The sequence below is a fragment of the Gobius niger genome (assembly GCF_951799975.1).
Source record: "Gobius niger genome assembly, chromosome: 6".
Classification (NCBI taxonomy): domain Eukaryota; kingdom Metazoa; phylum Chordata; class Actinopteri; order Gobiiformes; family Gobiidae; genus Gobius; species Gobius niger.
The window spans coordinates 13,378,003-13,396,459 of NC_136857.1; the positions used below are offsets into that span (position 1 = coordinate 13,378,003).

The 18,457-nt window shown below is 40.1% G+C and overlaps 1 protein-coding gene across 1 annotated transcript in view; it reads right to left on the reverse strand.

Annotated features, from left to right (window-relative positions):
• Nucleotides 1-18,457, reverse strand: part of LOC306964035 (rho-related GTP-binding protein RhoA-A-like) — a 470,655-nt gene that overhangs the window by 235,954 nt on the left and 216,244 nt on the right. The gene's annotated exons all lie outside the window — the stretch shown is intronic.

Sequence of the window (18,457 nt, forward strand, 5' to 3'; positions counted from 1 at the left end):
CAAAGCAGTTCCAAACAACACAGCTCACCACAGGAAACTCAGAATGAACAATATTTTACTTTTCATGACAAAAAATTAAAGGGCGTACAATATCTAGTTTATCTGAATCATAAAAAAAACTAAATCGATGAGTGGCTGAAGTAATTATGACTAATGGGTGAAAAAATCACTCGTAATCTCACAGGCCGATTTGACTGTCGAACTCCCTCTCCCACGGCGCTCTCTGGCTTCAGTGTTTAATGGAGCTTTCATATGGGTTATTGATCGGACAGACCACGGTGAGATTAATTTATTCTTCCAATCAAGTTTTAATTAATAGTAGGACACTGGTGAGACCCCTATTAAAAGCCCCAGTCATTACTCACAGCACGCACACACTAGAAACCAATATGGAAAATAGAGGTGAAGTGCTCCTGTCTATTCAGCTTCACAGGCATTGATACACTGTCTTCCTTTAGTATTACCTATTGCTGACATATTAATCATTAACTTCAAGGTCAACCAATAGACGTGATACCACAAGGCAGCGTAGTCTTCATTTAAGTCTCAAACTGTAGTGCAGAGTCTTCAAAGATGGAAAAAATACAATATGCAAATGATCTTTTGTTCAAGCAATAAAGAAGCAAAATAGAATGAAGATACTCAAGTTACATTTCAGATCTATGTCAGGACAAGGCTTTATTCAGGCCTAAAACCAAGAAGAAATGACAAAGATGAAGTGAAACTGACAGCAAAGTCAGAAACATGAGCACGAGGAAATGTGACTCAATTCCTCACTCCATAAATCTCTCATGTTGCTGCTCATGCTCAGAATGACAAAGCTAAAAGTGGATATTGGAGCATTAGCAGGCAGGAAGTAAACACCAAACGCACACTTGCTCAGTCCTAGACAAGTGTGTGAGCCGAGAGAGAGAGAGGAGAGAGGAGAAGGGAGGAATTAACAATTAGCGTCCATAATGAGATCAGGGTTATCAGAAAGCTCGCTGGTCATGGATGATGAAAAGAACACTAATTCAGTTTGTCTCGTCCTGTCTTCCGCTGGGCCCTGGTTCCCGCTGACGAATGGAGAGGAGGGAGCGATCCGGCGCTAATGTTCAGATTAACAATAACTCCTATCAGACATGTCGTTGCCTATATTAGTTACAATAACTATACGCTTAATGGAGCTGAACCCATTGTCCCTGTCTCATTCAGGCATGTCAAATGCTCGATGTATCCGATGAGAGCGCCATGTCTGTTCTCTGGAAAGGCAGTTCTCTATGGATACAATGTGTAATTTTGTATTTGTAGTATGTTTAAGAAGCAGACGCACACCCTCAGATATTGGTCAGGAGCATTTTCTTTTTTTTCAGTATGGGTTGTAATCTTCAAAAGCCATTGTTCTGGAGACTTTCTTATACTATGTGGTTCAATAGTGGAATGACCATGGCGTGAGCATCTGTTAGAATGCAAAGGAGTAGACTGGATGGATAATTAGGGTTTGGGAGAGCCCCAAATATATAAATATGGGAGGACAATAAAAAGAATATTAATCACTATTTACATTGAATTACTATAATGACACAAACAATAATAACAATAATAAAACATGGGAAAAGGTTTGCTTAACCAAACATTAATAGATGTAGAATTCGCCATGCATCCATTGTAATAACGCAGTCAAGTGCACAAGTTGGCCCCAAAGCCCTCACTACTACGCAGAACTACTGTTACTACATCAACAAAACAGGAATATAGGCCGCTCCAGCATAAGAAGAATACTATCAACCAAATAAATGTAAAATAGAATGAGCATTTAGTGTAGCTCAAGTGCTAACAACGATAAACGGGTAAAAATAGTGTTTAAACATTGGGGATAACAGGGTAATGTGAGACACCCCCTGTATCTAGGCAACGTATGTAAAAGTACATTTTCTTGCTGAGAATGTTATCAAGTGTTCTGTCAAAACTAATAGCGTCAGGTAGAAAAAGTTATATCGCACATGTTGATGAACTTCCAACATGTAAACCCATGTGCCTGATGCTAGTTAAAGATTAGCCTGAATTGCTAGAGATGTTGCTGTGGAGTGAAGTGAGACAAATGCTATTGGGTAAAGTGAGACAATAATCCAGGTGGGTCTAGCGTGTGTCCTGACTCTTCTAACTGGTTCTGATGGTCCTATGTTCTGACCCCGAGGCAGTGTAGGCTACCAGCTGGTTTTGATCGCCCTTCATGCTGACCCCCAGACACCGGCTGTTCTGACCCCCACACTGTGAATGTTAATTCATGCATTTTGAGTCATATTATGTTGTATTTCATTTACTTTTAAAGTAGGCTACTTTGGCTCATGTTCAAGTGTTTAAAAAATTGCTTATTTGACCCCGAGACTGTGTACTAGCTACAATAGCTACTACTGTTGTCCTGTGCTGACCCCCAGACACTAACTGTTCTGACCCCACACTGTGATTGTTAATTAAAACATTTTGAGTGAATGATGTTGTATTTGATTGACTTTTAAAGTACCTACTTTTGATCCCTTTCAAACATTTAAACAAACTTATTTGACCAATCCCCATGATTCTGTTACTAGTCCAACATTAGTGTGAATGTGTGGTTGTCAGTCTAGCTTTTATTCCTGCAACATGTGTCATTATGGTGTTTCTAGAGTGGTTCACTTTACCCCGTTGATGCTAAACACAGAAACTTTCCTTGCTCACAAAACGGCTGCGCCCCTAGTGGTCGGCCTGGGAACTGCACCCAAACTAAATCGCTGTATATAAACAGTCTTGTCTTCTTAACAGCCATACTTTCAAATATTGGACCGTTACTGTATTACTGACATGCTTACAAACCTGCTATTTTCATCCTTTCCACCCCAGGAAATCAACAATAGTCATTGAATAATCTGAAACCCATTAATCCTAAGTCTATCTGGTCAGTATTTCCCACTTTATCCTCAGTTCATTTGGGGCCTGGTTCTATGGTCTCGCCCTTGTGTTAACAAACACCTCAGCCTGAGCTGGGCTGCACCTCAGCTGGAGCTAAATGAGTGTAAACAGCCCTGACTGAGCAGGAGACGGATGAGTGGCATCACCACAGGAGGGGGACGGGAGATAGATGGAGACAAGGAAGAAGGAGGGGACAGCCATGGACTTCTGTGGAGTTCACAGTGACAAACAGCCCATTGAGACTGTAACCGATGCACCTCCTAATCAACCCAACACACTCATTTGGTTTAAGCCATGCCGTCTTCATTTCTAAGACATGCATTTTCTAGTTCGTTGCCACGCCCAGCTCTCACAAACCCATTCTGTGCAATTCCCTTCATCAATGTTCCCCAATCATTAAGACTGATTAGGAGACATCTCAGTGTGAAAGGACCTCCACACAGCCCATCTATCACGGCAAGGCACAGGTGCAGACCGAGCCCCGTACAGGACTACACGCGCGCGGCCAACTCACAAACATGCGCGTGCACAGCCTCCATCCATCACCCCCTGGAGCTGCTCTGTCTGAGGCTTCAGTGATTGGTTGTCCTGCCCGGCTGAATCATGATGTTAATAAGTCACCATTAGTTTCTATGTCCTCACCCACTTCACGCCAAAGTGAGCTCACAGGCCAACACACGGCGGCTCTTGGTCAGTACAATTAGTCCTTTATCAGAATTTACCAAATCCAACGCTATACTTATGCCATTGTACTTACAACAATGTCAAATATTTGGACCAAAGACCCTTCTTGTACAATTTGAAAGAAAAAATGTAGGTATGTTTAAAAATACCCTACTGACACTGCACTGTCATTGCTTGGTGCTGTCCATGGTGCTGATACGACTGTAAAGAGCAATACTGATTCAGAAAACCAATTAAATGAAAAAAACGTATTGTGTCATTACACAAAATGATACCCAACAGCTTTTAGTATATGTAATATGTTATTCAGTTCAAATGAAAAATAAAAGTGTAATAAAAAGTCACCACTTAAAGCTGCATTATGCAACTTTTTATGTGTAAATTTTTTTGGGATATTTGTGTGTATTTGACCTTGTAGTGACCCAGTGGCTGTATGAGTGGTCAGAATGGCACCTTTACTTTCGATCATGGTGTTCTCCACAAAGCTCCAGGAGCAATTGGTGTGTAGGTTTTCTGGTGAGAGGGTCCGTCGGCCGTGAAAACCTTCCAAACAATTGATCCTGGAGCATCCTAGAGGCCACTGTGATGGAAAACAAAGGCACCATGCTGTCACTACAAAGTCAAATGCGCACTAATATCAACTTTTTTTTTTTTGCACATAAAAAGTTGCATAAAGCACTTTTAAAGTTCATGTATTGTATTCTTTTGTCCTATATCTGCAGTGTTTTACAGCAGTGATTCCCATAGAGCAAACCCCACTTATGTAACCCACCAGCATTGCCACCTAAAGTCTGCTTAAGTATCAAAAACAAATATAGACTGTATTTTGAAATTAACTGTACATGTAAGTTATGGGTTAGGGTTAGCAATATACAATTTGAATCAGAATTTCTAAATTTACAAACAGTTATAGCTCTCCCTAGCCTTCATCATTGCCCTGTCCATGGTTCTGAATCAGTGCATTCCTGGTGTGACCATGAATCTTTGGTGAATAAAGTGCAGTTTCTTCTTCTGAGTGGGTTTCTTCCTGGTGTTACACACACAACACAGGCGTCATAATATTAGTTGGCAAGCCAGTTATAAAAGTCATTAGATCCATGGCAGTGTTTCTTGGCACCACTGGTAGGACATAGGCTGGTGGTACCCGGGTTCCTCTGCTGTAGCATTTCACATTCATATTTGTCCTCTTTTGGCTTCATCCTTGTTCCGAACTACTTGGGTGATGGTTTAGTCAAATTCTATAAATGAATCATCCCTAATTTAGACCCAGTTCAGCTAAGGCTTGATCTGGATTAGTCCTTTTCAAAAGATTTAGATTGACTTTAAAATCACGGATCTATGAGTCCCTTGTTTTAAGCGTTCTTTGCATGAGAGCATTTCTGGTATTCAAGGGTATAACAGTCAGGTCATACACTGTTCAGCTCAATACAATACCCCATGGCAGCGCCGTCGAGTCAATAAGGAGCAGGATGCAGACAGATTTGGCCATTAGGGGTCGTAAATATGCAGGTATATCTGTCCGAGGTGTTGGGATTGAATAACTGATTAGAAGAGATCGATGGCCATATGTATCATTGTTGTTTGATAAGCTATGGCCGCATCTGAAGATAGCCCTGGAGAAAATCTATAGGGTAGGCTATTGATCAGTACATATCTTAGGGAAGGTTGTGCTGATGACAACTAAATGTGTGTCAGTGAGATGTAAAGAATAATTCAGCTCAGGAGCTTGGAGATCAATAAGTGCTTCGTAAATGATTTATGGAATGTGATATAATGGCGTACACTAATTACTGTTTATATCGGTGAAATCTTGTTTATTACTTTAAACATCTATATTAATAATGAAATAAATCCTTCTGAATTTAACGCTTCAGTCTGCTCTGAGTGCCTGTAAATAATAACAGAAGCTTTGGTCACAAAAGATTTCTTGAATTAATAGGACTATATTTCTTTGAAGTATTATTTTTCATCTGTGCAAAGTAACAAGTGATGAATTAAAAACAATATGTCCAGTGGCAGTATTAGAGAAAGCCTCCTAAAGGCAGTTTGGCAAAGTCCAGATGGAGTTTTTGACAAAATGAGCGCTTTCTAAATGTGCCATCAAAAGATCTGACCATGTGTGTATGGATAATCTGTCATCTGCCATCTGGTGGATCTGACGATAGAGGAAGTTGATTTTGAAAATTCCTCATTAAAGTTTACTGAGCTGCTGTGTTGAACGTGTTGTGAAACGTCTGCGAACATGCTCATTTTAAACTCCAGTCGCTGCTTTGAGGCTTCAAGTTCACATCAACCAACGCGCTCTGTAGTAATGTTTTACAACAGCAGGCGGTGCTAACGGATAATTGCCAGGAAGAATCTGTACCAGCGATTGAGTCTTGAGCTTTAGCTTAAAGTGATAGTCTGTAAGTTTGCAAAGTGGGGAGAGATAGAGTAAAATTTGAAAGTAAACAATCAAATTCCTCCCCTCTTTAACTAAAAAGCCCTCCCTAGTTTTCAAAATGAGGAGCACAAACAGGAACAGAATTTTCTAGCTGTCACGCTCCTCCCCCTCTTGATTGGACCTGACAGGAAAAGCTCGTCTCATTGGACAACGTGGTATCCCCCTGAAATCAGCAAGGGGGGGACTTTAGAAAAAATATTATTATTTAATATTACTTATGTTACCTTAAACTTCAGACCCAGGCTGTCAATTATACACAATCTATTAAACTTGTGAAATATTTAAACTTACAGACTATCACTTTAACTTCACACCCATTCAGGGCACTCCTTGTGTGATGAAAGGAAACATGAACTCTGCAAACATAATTGCATAAAACTAACTCCACCGAGCTCTGACAAACTACTAACCAATGGACGTGAAAAGGCCTTTAGTTGCAACTCGGTTATATTTTGTCATGGGGAAATTTGACTCCAAACGGTGCGAACAAAGTGTTGAATCGTTTCAAAATCCTTGGTGAAACAGATCTGTCATTCACAAAGTAAGCCACCCACATTATATCTTAAAAGAGCTGACAAAGACACACACCGTATAACCCCTGAAATAAATGCATTCAGCAGTCTCAGTTTGTCTCAGTGTGTGTGTGTGTTTGTGTGAGAGTGTGTTTGCAGATGGTTATGACAGGCTTGACCATTTTCTCCTCTTCTGTAACTTCATTAAAGAAATATAAAATGGCAGACCATTAGGGCAAACACATTCACCGGCTTCTTATTGAGAGATGCCTTTAAAACAATCCAATTCAGTGTGGCTTATGTGGGATGAGATAGGATTTCTTTGGGTGGGCTCACATTTTTCCAGTGATAAAATAGACGCTCCAAGATGGCCGTCTGTTCACCCCAGCCTTATCAAATAAAACAGAAGGACCGACAGACTGACTGAAGCTTGTTCATTTCTTCTGTGCAGCTGAAGCCTGATGGTTCTCCATCTACCTCCTATGTGTGAGTTATTGGTGATGAGAGGAAGTCCTTCTCCGTGTGTGGTTATTAGTATTGATCTTAGCTGCAATTTCCTGCTGATTTCCTCTCATAGGCCTTCCCTCCCATTCCTACTTTATATCCTTTAATAGTCCCACCCTCAAACATCCATCCTGGCATTGCAGGGCTCTTCATGCTGAAGTTTAAACAGTGTGCTTTGTCTCTGCATCTAGCTGATTTAGTGGAAATTGTGGCTACACGCACATGCATTTAACAAACTGACCACTGAAACTATAAATCTGAAGCCGACTCAGGCCACAGTTTTTGTTTTATTGAGCAATAAAGAATGCACACTTCATTCCTGCTGTTTGCACGCACACATTCGCTCACACGCATCCATTATTAAACCATCACTATTTACTGTGGGCCCTGATGTTTAGCACATGAAGCAATGGACACATGCTGTTTGGCTCTCTGCTGACCCCTCCTTGTACTTCACCACAGAGCAGGAAGAAAATAATTTCCCAATTCATTTAAAAATGAATGAATTTAACAAAGGAGACACATATCCTGCAGAAATACAAATTCAGGCTACATACAAGTTAAAACATCAACAATTGGTTGAAGATGAATATATAACAGAACAAAATATCTATTTCAATAGCACGTATGACGCTTTTGGAGCCTAGAGGGACGCCATTAACCAACGTTGGTACAAACATATTGACATAGATAACAGAAAACAGAGGGAGCTCAATGTTGATTGCACAGTGTGTAAACTATGATTGTTGTCACTGAGCTTATGAACTTATTTCTTGCAATGTGCTCTGGGAGGAACATTAATCATCATTTGTTTGTTTGTTTCTTTAGAAGAAGCTTTAGTAATTGAGTGCAATTTACACAAAGATTTTTACTGGTCGATGTACGTTCCTACCCTCACCTATGGTCATGAGATCTGGGTAATGATTGAAAAGACAAGGCAGCGGTAATGAGATCGAGAAGAGCCAGAAGAGCCAGCTGAGTTGACTCGGGCATCTGTTTCGGAATGCCTCCTGGTCACTTCCCTCAAGAGGTGTCCCCGGCATGTCCCATTGGGAGATAACAGCAGCTCTATAAAACAATTACCTTTGCAGAAAGAGGGGCTGATCCAAATGACTAAGCCAGGATGCAGGATGCTTGTGATTGTGAGTGAATGGTGAGTAAAGCAAAAATTAACCAAAAGACATCAAAGGGTGGACGTAGTAGCTCCAACAGGTGATGATCCATGTGGGCATGCAGCAGGCCCCTAGTGCTCTTTTCTCTCCCTCTCTTTAAAATGAATTTTGTGTATCCAAATCTTCCAATGGTCCTACCATGGGTTCCACTCCAATAAGCCTTATTAGCCAATTTTGATCAATCCAGTCCGAAACAAACATGCTTCTCATTAGATTGTGTGTTTCTCTGCACAGCCCTGGCATGCAGCAACAGTAATGAACCAAATGACAGGAAGCAAGCCTAAGTAGGCACACACAGGACCCCCTTGCATCCCTCAGAAAACTACTGCTTTCTCCTCCGCGGGGGTCACGAGAAAAATTTGGGGGGTCGCCAGATCAGGTAAAAAATATAGATTATAATTACTTTTATTGTGAAATATGTGTGCTAGTTTTAATCAGTGTGTCATTATTTGTTCTTAATTTTTCTTTGCTTTTTAAGAATTATGTAAGGTACTGTCCCTGTTTCCCACAGTGTGACCCAACAGCAGTGGCTGGAAGTCACAAACCACAGTTATTGTTGTAATGGGAGTGGCAGCTCTAAAAGGTTGAGACCCAAAGACAACACACTTATTTTCCAGTGAAGTGGTTGAGACAAAACAATATCACAACATGATTTGTTTGCGACAATCAGCAACCGTTACAAGATTTCTCAACTTTGTGAGATAATGGAAATTTAGTGAGTATGTAAGTGAATAGGTAGGTAAGTATATTTCTAAAGCGCTTTTCACAGATAAAATCACAAAGTGCTTTACAATAGAATAGGTAAAAACAAACAAAACAAAACGTACATACATATGTAAAATTAAAGTGGCACTAGTGAAAACCCATCAACCGAAAGCTTTCTTATAAATAAACAAGTCTTCAGATCCTTTTTAAAAGAGTGAGTCAGACGAAGAGACAGGGGCAGGGCGTTCCACAGTCTGAAAAGACAGGTCCCCTCGGGTCTTATAATAAGTCTTGGAGACTACCAGCAGGTTCCGGCCAGAGGAGTACGGGCTCAAAAGGTCCTGGATGTACTGTGGGGCCTAACCATTTAAGGTTCTGAAAGTCAGCACTAAAATCAATCCTGAATTTTACAGGGAGCCAATGAAGAGCCGACAAGACTGGAATGATATGAGACCTTTGAGGGCCACCTGTTAAAGGTCTAGCTGCAGAATTTGAAACCATTTTCTGTTTGTTCAGAGCAGACTTATCCAGACAGTTAATTTATGAACAAACACGCATTCAGACATTTCAGAAAATACATTGACATAGATTTGTTTATTTGGTATTTTTAATTTGATTATTCCAGTTTTAGTTATCTTGTATAAGCCCTGTGTTTGTGTGTCACTGTAATGGTACATGAATGTGCAATAGCCGCCTGAATGTGCTTTTGAGAGCCTTTGTCAAAGGGGCATCGTCAATGAATGTTGGCATGTTGATGAGAGCTTATAACTTTCGAAGTAGCCACCAAAGCCCTTTTATGTAGGCTATAGGTCAGATATGGGCAAGGTTTTGATGCAAGGGCCACATCTGGTTTTGAACTTTCCATGAGGGCCAGACCAGTTGCGAATTTGGTTGTTTCAAACAATTACAGTTCTCAAATAAATCGCCTTGGTTAAAAAAAAAAAAAAATAGCAGCAGTTATGCCTTGTCTTTCTTTAAGTCAATGAAAACATTGGTGTTTTTCACCCTTAAAAAGTATATCAGGCTTAGTCATGTCTTGTCATCATGACAGTCTACTTCCAGTGAAACACCAAAGTGTAGAAGGCCAGATACATGTAGGCTACCCCTCATTCATATGAATACAGTATAACACACATGTAATTCCTTAGTCTGCCACATGTAGCAATTATTTGAAAACAAAAAAACAAAAAATGAGATTATAATTTCCAAATGGTATCAAATAGTTGCTCACTTTGTGGGACAATGGGAAATCAATTATGAAACAAAAAAACAAATATTTATAGTCCCACACTAAAACCGCATTACCTTCACATGTCGCTGTCCATGGTTCTGAAATAACTACTGGCAGTAATACTCATCATGGCTTGGTAAAAGTTAAACATTTCCCCAGTTAATGGTAGAGAAAAGCATAGTGGGATTTCAACATTGTATTTGAAGCCTTACAATGGATTTATTACAAAGAAAACATTTAACAATATTATGCTGTTAACAAATGTGTTAACAAAGAAAACCACTTAAACTTTGAGAGCCATTGAGACTCATTGTCACTGTGGATTGTGCAGTGAGTGTTGTCTTTGACCTTCATGGCATTTTTGTATCAGGTCTAAGAGAAGTATACTTCACTGGGTGATTTAAAAAAAACGGTATAATGCAATAATTCTGACAAAGCTTATTGATTTCCCCGGTTGTCCTGTGTTGTCACTCTTGTTTCTGCGTTTGTCTGTTTCCTCACCTGGACAGAGCCATCAATCCATCATCTGTAACCTGAATGTAATCCACACCGCGTTACCTGCAGTATAAGAAGCCTTGTTCTTTCTCCAAACTTCCACAGTTAGTTTTTGGCTTCAGCTTCTGTGAGTTGGGAAAAGGTTTTTTTTGTCCTTTGTGAGTAAACTGTTGTCTTTTTGTCCAGGACCCGATTGCCTGCCTGTTCACCTGCCTGTTCATTCACCCACTGGCTTGCCTGCTTTCAACCTGCCAGCCACCAACTCACAAATACAATAAATTACCTTCTGTCCAAGGTCAAACCGTGACAATTTTAAAGTTCAAGTAAAACCCAAAACTTTTTTTCTGTCTATAATTTCCCATAAACTATAAAGCTACATATGGCGTTTAGCTATTTCCCACGAAACCCATTGAAATAAATGATTCAGTCAATAACAATAGACATTTATGCTGTACACATTTTTATGTCTTTGCAGCTGCAGTGCGTGGTGCTGAAGTTACTCCTTGTGGTAAAATAACAGCAGATAAAAGGTGTATTAGATTTAAATTCGAACATATGTTACAGAGACATCATTTTAGCAGTAGCAGGTTGACTAGTTCAGCCTCCACCGCTGTTCACAAGTAAATCCATCACAGCCTCTTTATGTTGTCTACTTGTCTGACATCAGTGTCTGTCCCTATGGTAAAGAGCTGACTCTCAGAGGGCACGGGCCACTTCACAGTCTATTTTCTTCCCAAAGGCTAAGCACCATAAATCTATATCTGCAAAATCCAGCACTCTGACCTGGACCTTTACCCACGACCTTAATCCTGTTGACAATCATATAGATCATTTTCTGCCGCATTTTAAGCGCTATTGGCATGTGTGTCCTCTGTGGCCATGTCTATTACTGCTGGCTAATAGAGCAGCCGCTGCAGGTAACAGATGTAAACAAGGAAATAGCATAAACAAAAGATCAAATGTAAGCACTTTTCGATATATCAGACACAGAATGTTACGTAGAGGAGGGAAGATCACCTCGTGGTGTTCTTGACTCCACATCGTGCATTAAAACCGTTTGCTCCTTACATAACAAATACATTGGGTGCATCATTTAATCAAAAGTGCAATTGTTGAAACCTACAACTTAAATATGACAACAGACAGAGAAAGCACGTTTTTAGTTCCAAAGCATTGGAATAAAAGGATTTTGTGTTAAATAGAAAGAGCTTTTACCAATGCACATCTTTACTTGTGGTCTTGCAGGTAGTGTTCTTTTACCATTGCAATTTTGGACCATCAGATTAAATTAAAATAAATGTAGTTATATCATCTTAAGAATACTATATGTGAGCTTTTGCACAGTATGCCCAGCAACAACAGTAGCCTGGCTGCATTTACAAGAGAATATTGAGCACCTGCGTTCAGTCAGATTGTGTGAGTCATCTACCTCTGTGTGTATCAAGTCAAAGCTTTGTACTGCTCTGTGACCAGTGAGCACTTAAAATAGAGTTTCTGAGGGGCAGTGGCCAGGGCGGTTGAGCTGAATAGACTGACAGAGAGGAGTGTTGTTTTCCGGATAAAAAATTAAACCACAAAACACGGAGAGTAAAGAGAAGTTTAAATGGCAGCGTGTGCAGTGCAAGTGAACGCCACGCCATAGCCAGAGCCATGAATACGTGTTTATATCTTAGTAGTACCTTAGTAGTAGCAGAGAATCAGTAGTTGTAGTAGTTGTACATCAGATCATTTCATGACAAAACAAAAAATAGGAAACATGAATGTGACAAAATTAGGTTACTGACCAATATTCTGTGTAAGTAAAGTAATTATAAATGTTTGAATAATCAGACAATGTGCTAATAATCCATATATCTTCTGGATGGTCTTTCGTGCTAATATTTCATTAATATTTTGCAACATTTGAAAATTATATTTTCCTTGTGAGAGCACACTGATAACACTGTGTGGTGATATATTCCCCTCTCTCCATCTACTTAACACAATTAGAACCAAATTAGCTCAGTATATCAGATCATTTTCCAATATTGCTGAAATTCATCACAGGTTGTTAATTATCAACGCACTTTACAGTTAGATCGTGATAGCCGTGCTTCAAATGGTGCAATTTATATGGTGCTTCTGGACTAATGGCAGATTTGTGTACTGCAGAGGTATTCCCTGTGTCTCCCTGTCCCTCTCTCCTCCCTAAGAGTGAATACTCACGCACATGCTCATCCGCTCTGGATATTAATTACAGTCTCCATTAACATTTAATAAATACTTCCCAGGTGGGCTCGCTGCGCAGCGAACCCAGAGTCTTATCAAATATTAGGCCTTTAATTGGCCTTTCACTCCCATAAATGGCTTTTTAATTAGCGCACAGTTATCATGGGTGCAGCACACCACAGGGCCACAGAGATGGGAGCACGCAGATGTGGTCGTTGTGCTGACTGAGGGCATCTTAATGACCTGAGGAAGGCCACATCCTTGCATAACACATTATCCCTCTCACCAGCAGCAAGGGAGCAGTTTCCAATCTATGAGGAGCAGGAGCAGTCAGACTGTAACATGTAAATATGCACTTACTTTATTTATATCCACAATTCCCCTGCACTGTGTGAAGAACTTTGGGTGTCATGTGAAAAGTGCTATACAAACAATATACAAATAAACTTCCATTCTATGCCTTGTATTAAGTAACACTTTACACTCCTGAGATCACAGCAGCATTTGAATAGAATAAAAAATATAGGCCTATAAAGAAATGTTCAGCAAGAGTACTGACTACATGATTGTACATTACTGTACGTATATGTAATCAGTTTTTGACATTAAGTTGACACCCGCTGCCATGTTGCACCTTTTAGTTAATGTAAACAAATGTAAGGAAAAAGGTATTAACTGATCAACCATCATAACTTACTACAACTACATGTGTACTGTCCAAACTAGGACAACTCACAACTGTGAGCATGTCGGTCCATCAATGCACTGGCATCTTCGAGCAACTGAAAAATAATCTGTAATAGTCTGAAACCTTTTGTATGTGATTCAGTGGTGCTGCACTAGTTAGCCATGGTAGAGTAAAAGTAAAGGAAAAGTCCATTAAAAGCTGTCTGGATCAAAATGCTGCTGGCTGTGTATGTTGGCGTAAACTGATTTCATAATACACTACATGAATACACCGATGAATTCATCAATGAAATACAACAATCAAATCTGGATGGAATAATTTATGCCACAATCCAAGCAGAGGGAGCAGTACGTGGCATGGCTCCCTGTGAGGCTCACTTGTTTGCTGAAGGTTTGTGACAGCACTGCGCAGTCGGTCAAACATAGTCATTTTCAGCTCTGTATGGAAAAAAAACTATAAATCCAATCTGCTGAAGCAGCATATGTGGAACAGGTCATTCACAAAGGTCATCATCAAATTAAAAAAGAAAAGAAAGAAAAAATTATGAAGAAAAAATAATTACTTATTACTACATAATTTTCTTAATTACTTACTTACTCCCCACATTGATTTACTGACTTACTTATCTACTACCTTGTTTCTTTCTTTCATACTTCTTTACTTGCATGCTTCACTCACTACCTCACTCACTTACTTACTTAATGTACACATAAAGTATTAGAACTCTGTCAAAGGCCAAATTCAGCTGCCTGTCACTTCCTCCCTTCAAATCGGGAGGTTTCTATTCCCGTCACAGCCTCAGCCAAGCATGTTTGACTTGTATTAGCAGACAGGCTTCTCCCGCTGAAGCTATGGGTGTGATGCAACACTCAAAAGTGAATCAGTGCCATATCCGGACAAGCACCAATTATGAGGCTCACACGTGGAGTTTGTGCACACTCTGTCTGTGAGTGCCATGAGACGCAGCGGGAGAGGCGCTCAGAGTGACGGCTGCCACCAACACTTACATCACTAACACTGCCCTCTCAAACTGCTTTCACACAAGTGCAAATCACTCACGGAGACGGGATTTTACTGAGCTGCTTTTAACGGGGGTGAAACATAACTGCATTTTATAGGCGTTGTGCTTTTATACAGTATAGTCTGGGAGCCTAATGGGCGTAGGTGGAGCAATCTCTACACAGAAAGACTAAAACCCCACGTTTTCACTCAGGGCAGATTTTGAACAATCCTTTCAATATACAATTACACTGCATAATCCAAGTAATTGTTATTTCAAGTTAAAAAGTAATAATACAAATATTAGTAAGTCCTTGCTCGGGGTGCATTACCTTTACTCTCATAATGAATTTGGTGACAGTTCTGCCATGAATAGCCACATTGGGAAGGCTACAGGGGACCTAAGAGTGGTGCCAATGTGATTGTCATTATAGACTAGACTTTGTGATATTCTTTTCAGATTCTATTCAAAATATGTATGTATTTTATTACTGAATGTTTCACACTTTTTTTTTTCCGTGATGAGAGTTTGTTAGGAAAGACACAGTAGGATATTTTTTGTCCGACTCTGTCTTTCTTACAGACGATATCCCACTATAGTTCTCCCATCCTACTGTCAGTCAATTCAGGCTGGTTCAAAAGGGTGAGAGCTCCCTCCACAGGTTGTCTAGGGAAACTGCGTATCTCGTCCTTTAAGCTCTTTTTTTTTTTTGGTTGTTTGAATGATTAAAGGTTTTAAATTGATTTAGAATCGGTGCTGGCAATTTAAAGTTGATAAACCATTTTAAAAATCTCTCTGAGCTCAAATGAAGGGAATGGTCAATTGTATCTAGCACTTTTCCACATTCATTAACAGTTGGTAGAGTGGGTCGTTTCATGATCAGAAGGTCGGGGGTTCAGATCCCGCCTCCTCCTGAAGGTGCACACTGTTGTTGTGTCCTTGGGCAAGACACTTCACCCACCCTGCCTCCAGTGTCTGCGTTCATCGGTGTATGATTGAGAGAGTGAATGGGTGAATGAATCCTTGCTGTAAAGCGCTTTGAGTGCTGCTGAATGTAGGTGGAAAAGTGCTATATAAGTTGAGACCATTTACCATGAAGCGTAAGCGCTCTACAACAAGCGCTCACCCATTCACACTCTCATTCACAAACCAATGTGTGCAGATTCTAGAGGCAACAAGGTGGGTGAAGTGTCCTGCCCAAGGTTACAAGACCCCCCCCCCCCCCCCCCCCCCCCCCCCCCACACCTCGAAAATCTTTTTAAACACACTCAGCCCATACTTCACTGATCCCTTATTTCTTCCCACAGTTTTCTCGCCATGTCCGTAATGCATTCTGGAAGTTGGTCCACTTAGTTCGTCAAACTAACTGTCTTTTCCGTGTATTATTTTTGAAAGGAGGGGAAAATGCTTTAAAATCGTTTACTTTAGCCGTTTCCTGGCTTCTCACTGCCCAGGAGTGCACGCTCTCACGCTTGCATATTTAAATAATTTAAACCACTATAAATGTTAATGGGCACCTCAATTACATTAGTGGCAGGACCTATAAGTCTTCCCAAACTGTCTCCCTCCATAATGAACAATAGCTTCATGTATATTTGATCTGAGAGAACGTGTGTCACAGAATTATAATAGATTGACATATTTTACTTGAAAATGCAGCCTTGGCAGATTTTCTCTATTTTAAACATGTACACATTTTGATTTATTATTTACCCAATCTAATTTACGCTTTCTTTGCACACTTAACTCCTCATTGGCTTATCTCCCGCGCCCCCATCAGCTGTCTAACCTCCCATGCTGACACACCATGGTTTTTTTCATTTATTATTCATTCTAAATAAACAGCCGCATCATAGTCACTCGCACAAACGGATGTCCCTTTAGCTCCGCTCCATATCCCCGAGGTGCAGAGGTGGACACTGAAGAACTGTCAGGCAACACAGGCAAACAAGATGATGCATTCATAGAGCGGGCAAGTGGGTCCAAATGCAAACTCAAGTGGTACCTTTCAAAACGCGTAATGTTTCATGGTGTAATTACAATGTCACAAGACCCAAAATAAAATATGCAGGTAAAGAAAATGATAAATATAAGATCAAATCATGGGGACAAAGGGAGCGATTAGGTCAGATGAATAGCGTGGTGTCAGACTATTAAAGGGATATTTCAGGATTTTTGACATAGGGCCTAATTTAATTATCCAGTGTTTTTGATTTCTGGACTTTTTTCTTTTTTAATTCATGCAGTCCTTATATTTGAAGAGCTTAGCGGTGCTAGGCTAGTGCTAGGCTAGCGCATGTCTATGGTAACTAGTAGCCTGAATTAAAAAGTCTGACCCAAGCACAGTGCACCTGAGGAAAATCACTTACAACAGCAGACTACTAATATATATATTACCTGTGGCCAGCGTTACACGTGAAATTCACAAAGGAGCTTTCTACAAATCAGATATGGCAATGTTTGGAGGCCATATCTGTTTTTTTAATGCAGGCTAGTTACCATAGACATGCGCTAGCCTAGCACTAGCCTAGCACCACTAAACTCTTTATTTATTTTTATTTTTTTTAAATAATCTAAATCTCCAGAAATCAACAACACGCTGGATAACTAGGTAATGAGGCTCTATGTCAAAACCTGAAATATCCCTTTAAGCTTTTAAAGTTGAAAGCTAAAATTGAAAACCATTACGAGATTTTCCTAGCAGCCAGTGGAGGGACATGTGGACTGGAGTGATGGTTGTATTTATGGGTACCAATGAGGATTCTTGCAGGGGTGTTTTGGACGAGTTGCTGAATGGAGCTTTGTTCACACTCAACACTTGCTTTAGACAATGTGAAACAATGTGATCGTGAGAGAATCATCAGTAACACTGAAAGGAGGTGTAAATGTGTACAATTGTGCATCATAATTGTAAAATGAGTCAGTAGGGCCAACAATAAAGTCCACCTCCTTTCGATGCAAATCCTCCAATCTCTAAGCTGCTTCTTTAGCTCATTCTTGAACTGCATGCATACATAAACAATTGCAGCTCATACACCAAATCACAATTTTCCAGGTGCAGGGGTCTGGAGAATGAAGTCAGAGGCACTCATAAGGAAAGACCATTATTTTCTAAAAGCCCTGTGCAGCACTGGGGCTATTATCATCTTCCAGTAGCATGCACATTGCACATACAAATGGGGTTTCCCACTCAACATGGAGAGTGATAGGCCGTGAACAGCGTGGGATTGTGTTCGGTTCTTTCTCAAATTTCTCATATTGGCACCACTGTATTATGTCAGCAATCAGTGTGAACAAGTGCACCCTTTCATGTGGTGGTTTGCTCAAGATATATTTTCATGTTTATGTGTGTGTTACTGTTATTTATTACCAAAATGATGACATGCAATGATATTATTAGAAGGTAACGCATTAATGCAAGTATCTGTACTCAGAGACAAATATGGCTTTCAAAAATAATGCTCAGACGTAAGCTCACAACTCCAGCCAAGAGGTCAGAAAGGTATAGCAAATATTTTGAAATGAGAATTTTGTGTTGCGGGAAAAGTAAAGAAGTGTCACCGATCAGCCTTTTCCTGGTACTCCCATACTCTGGCCTCACACAGAACTGTTCAAGCAGAAAAAGCAGCAGAGGCTTCTCTCTCATAAAGTAAATATGTCTAGGAGTAAGAGATTGATTTGTCATTTCCCTGAGCTGAACTGAGTACACAGACAAAGCACATGTGTGACGGCTGTTTTCTCATAATTGTTTGTCGCCAGCATTTTTGCAAGAAATAATCTTGTCAGCCCAAAGAACAACTTGTGATTCTTCATATTAAATTCAAACACATTTTTCTTCTCAGTGAAATATTGTCTGATTGGTTCTGTTCTATGGCTAGTCAACAGAA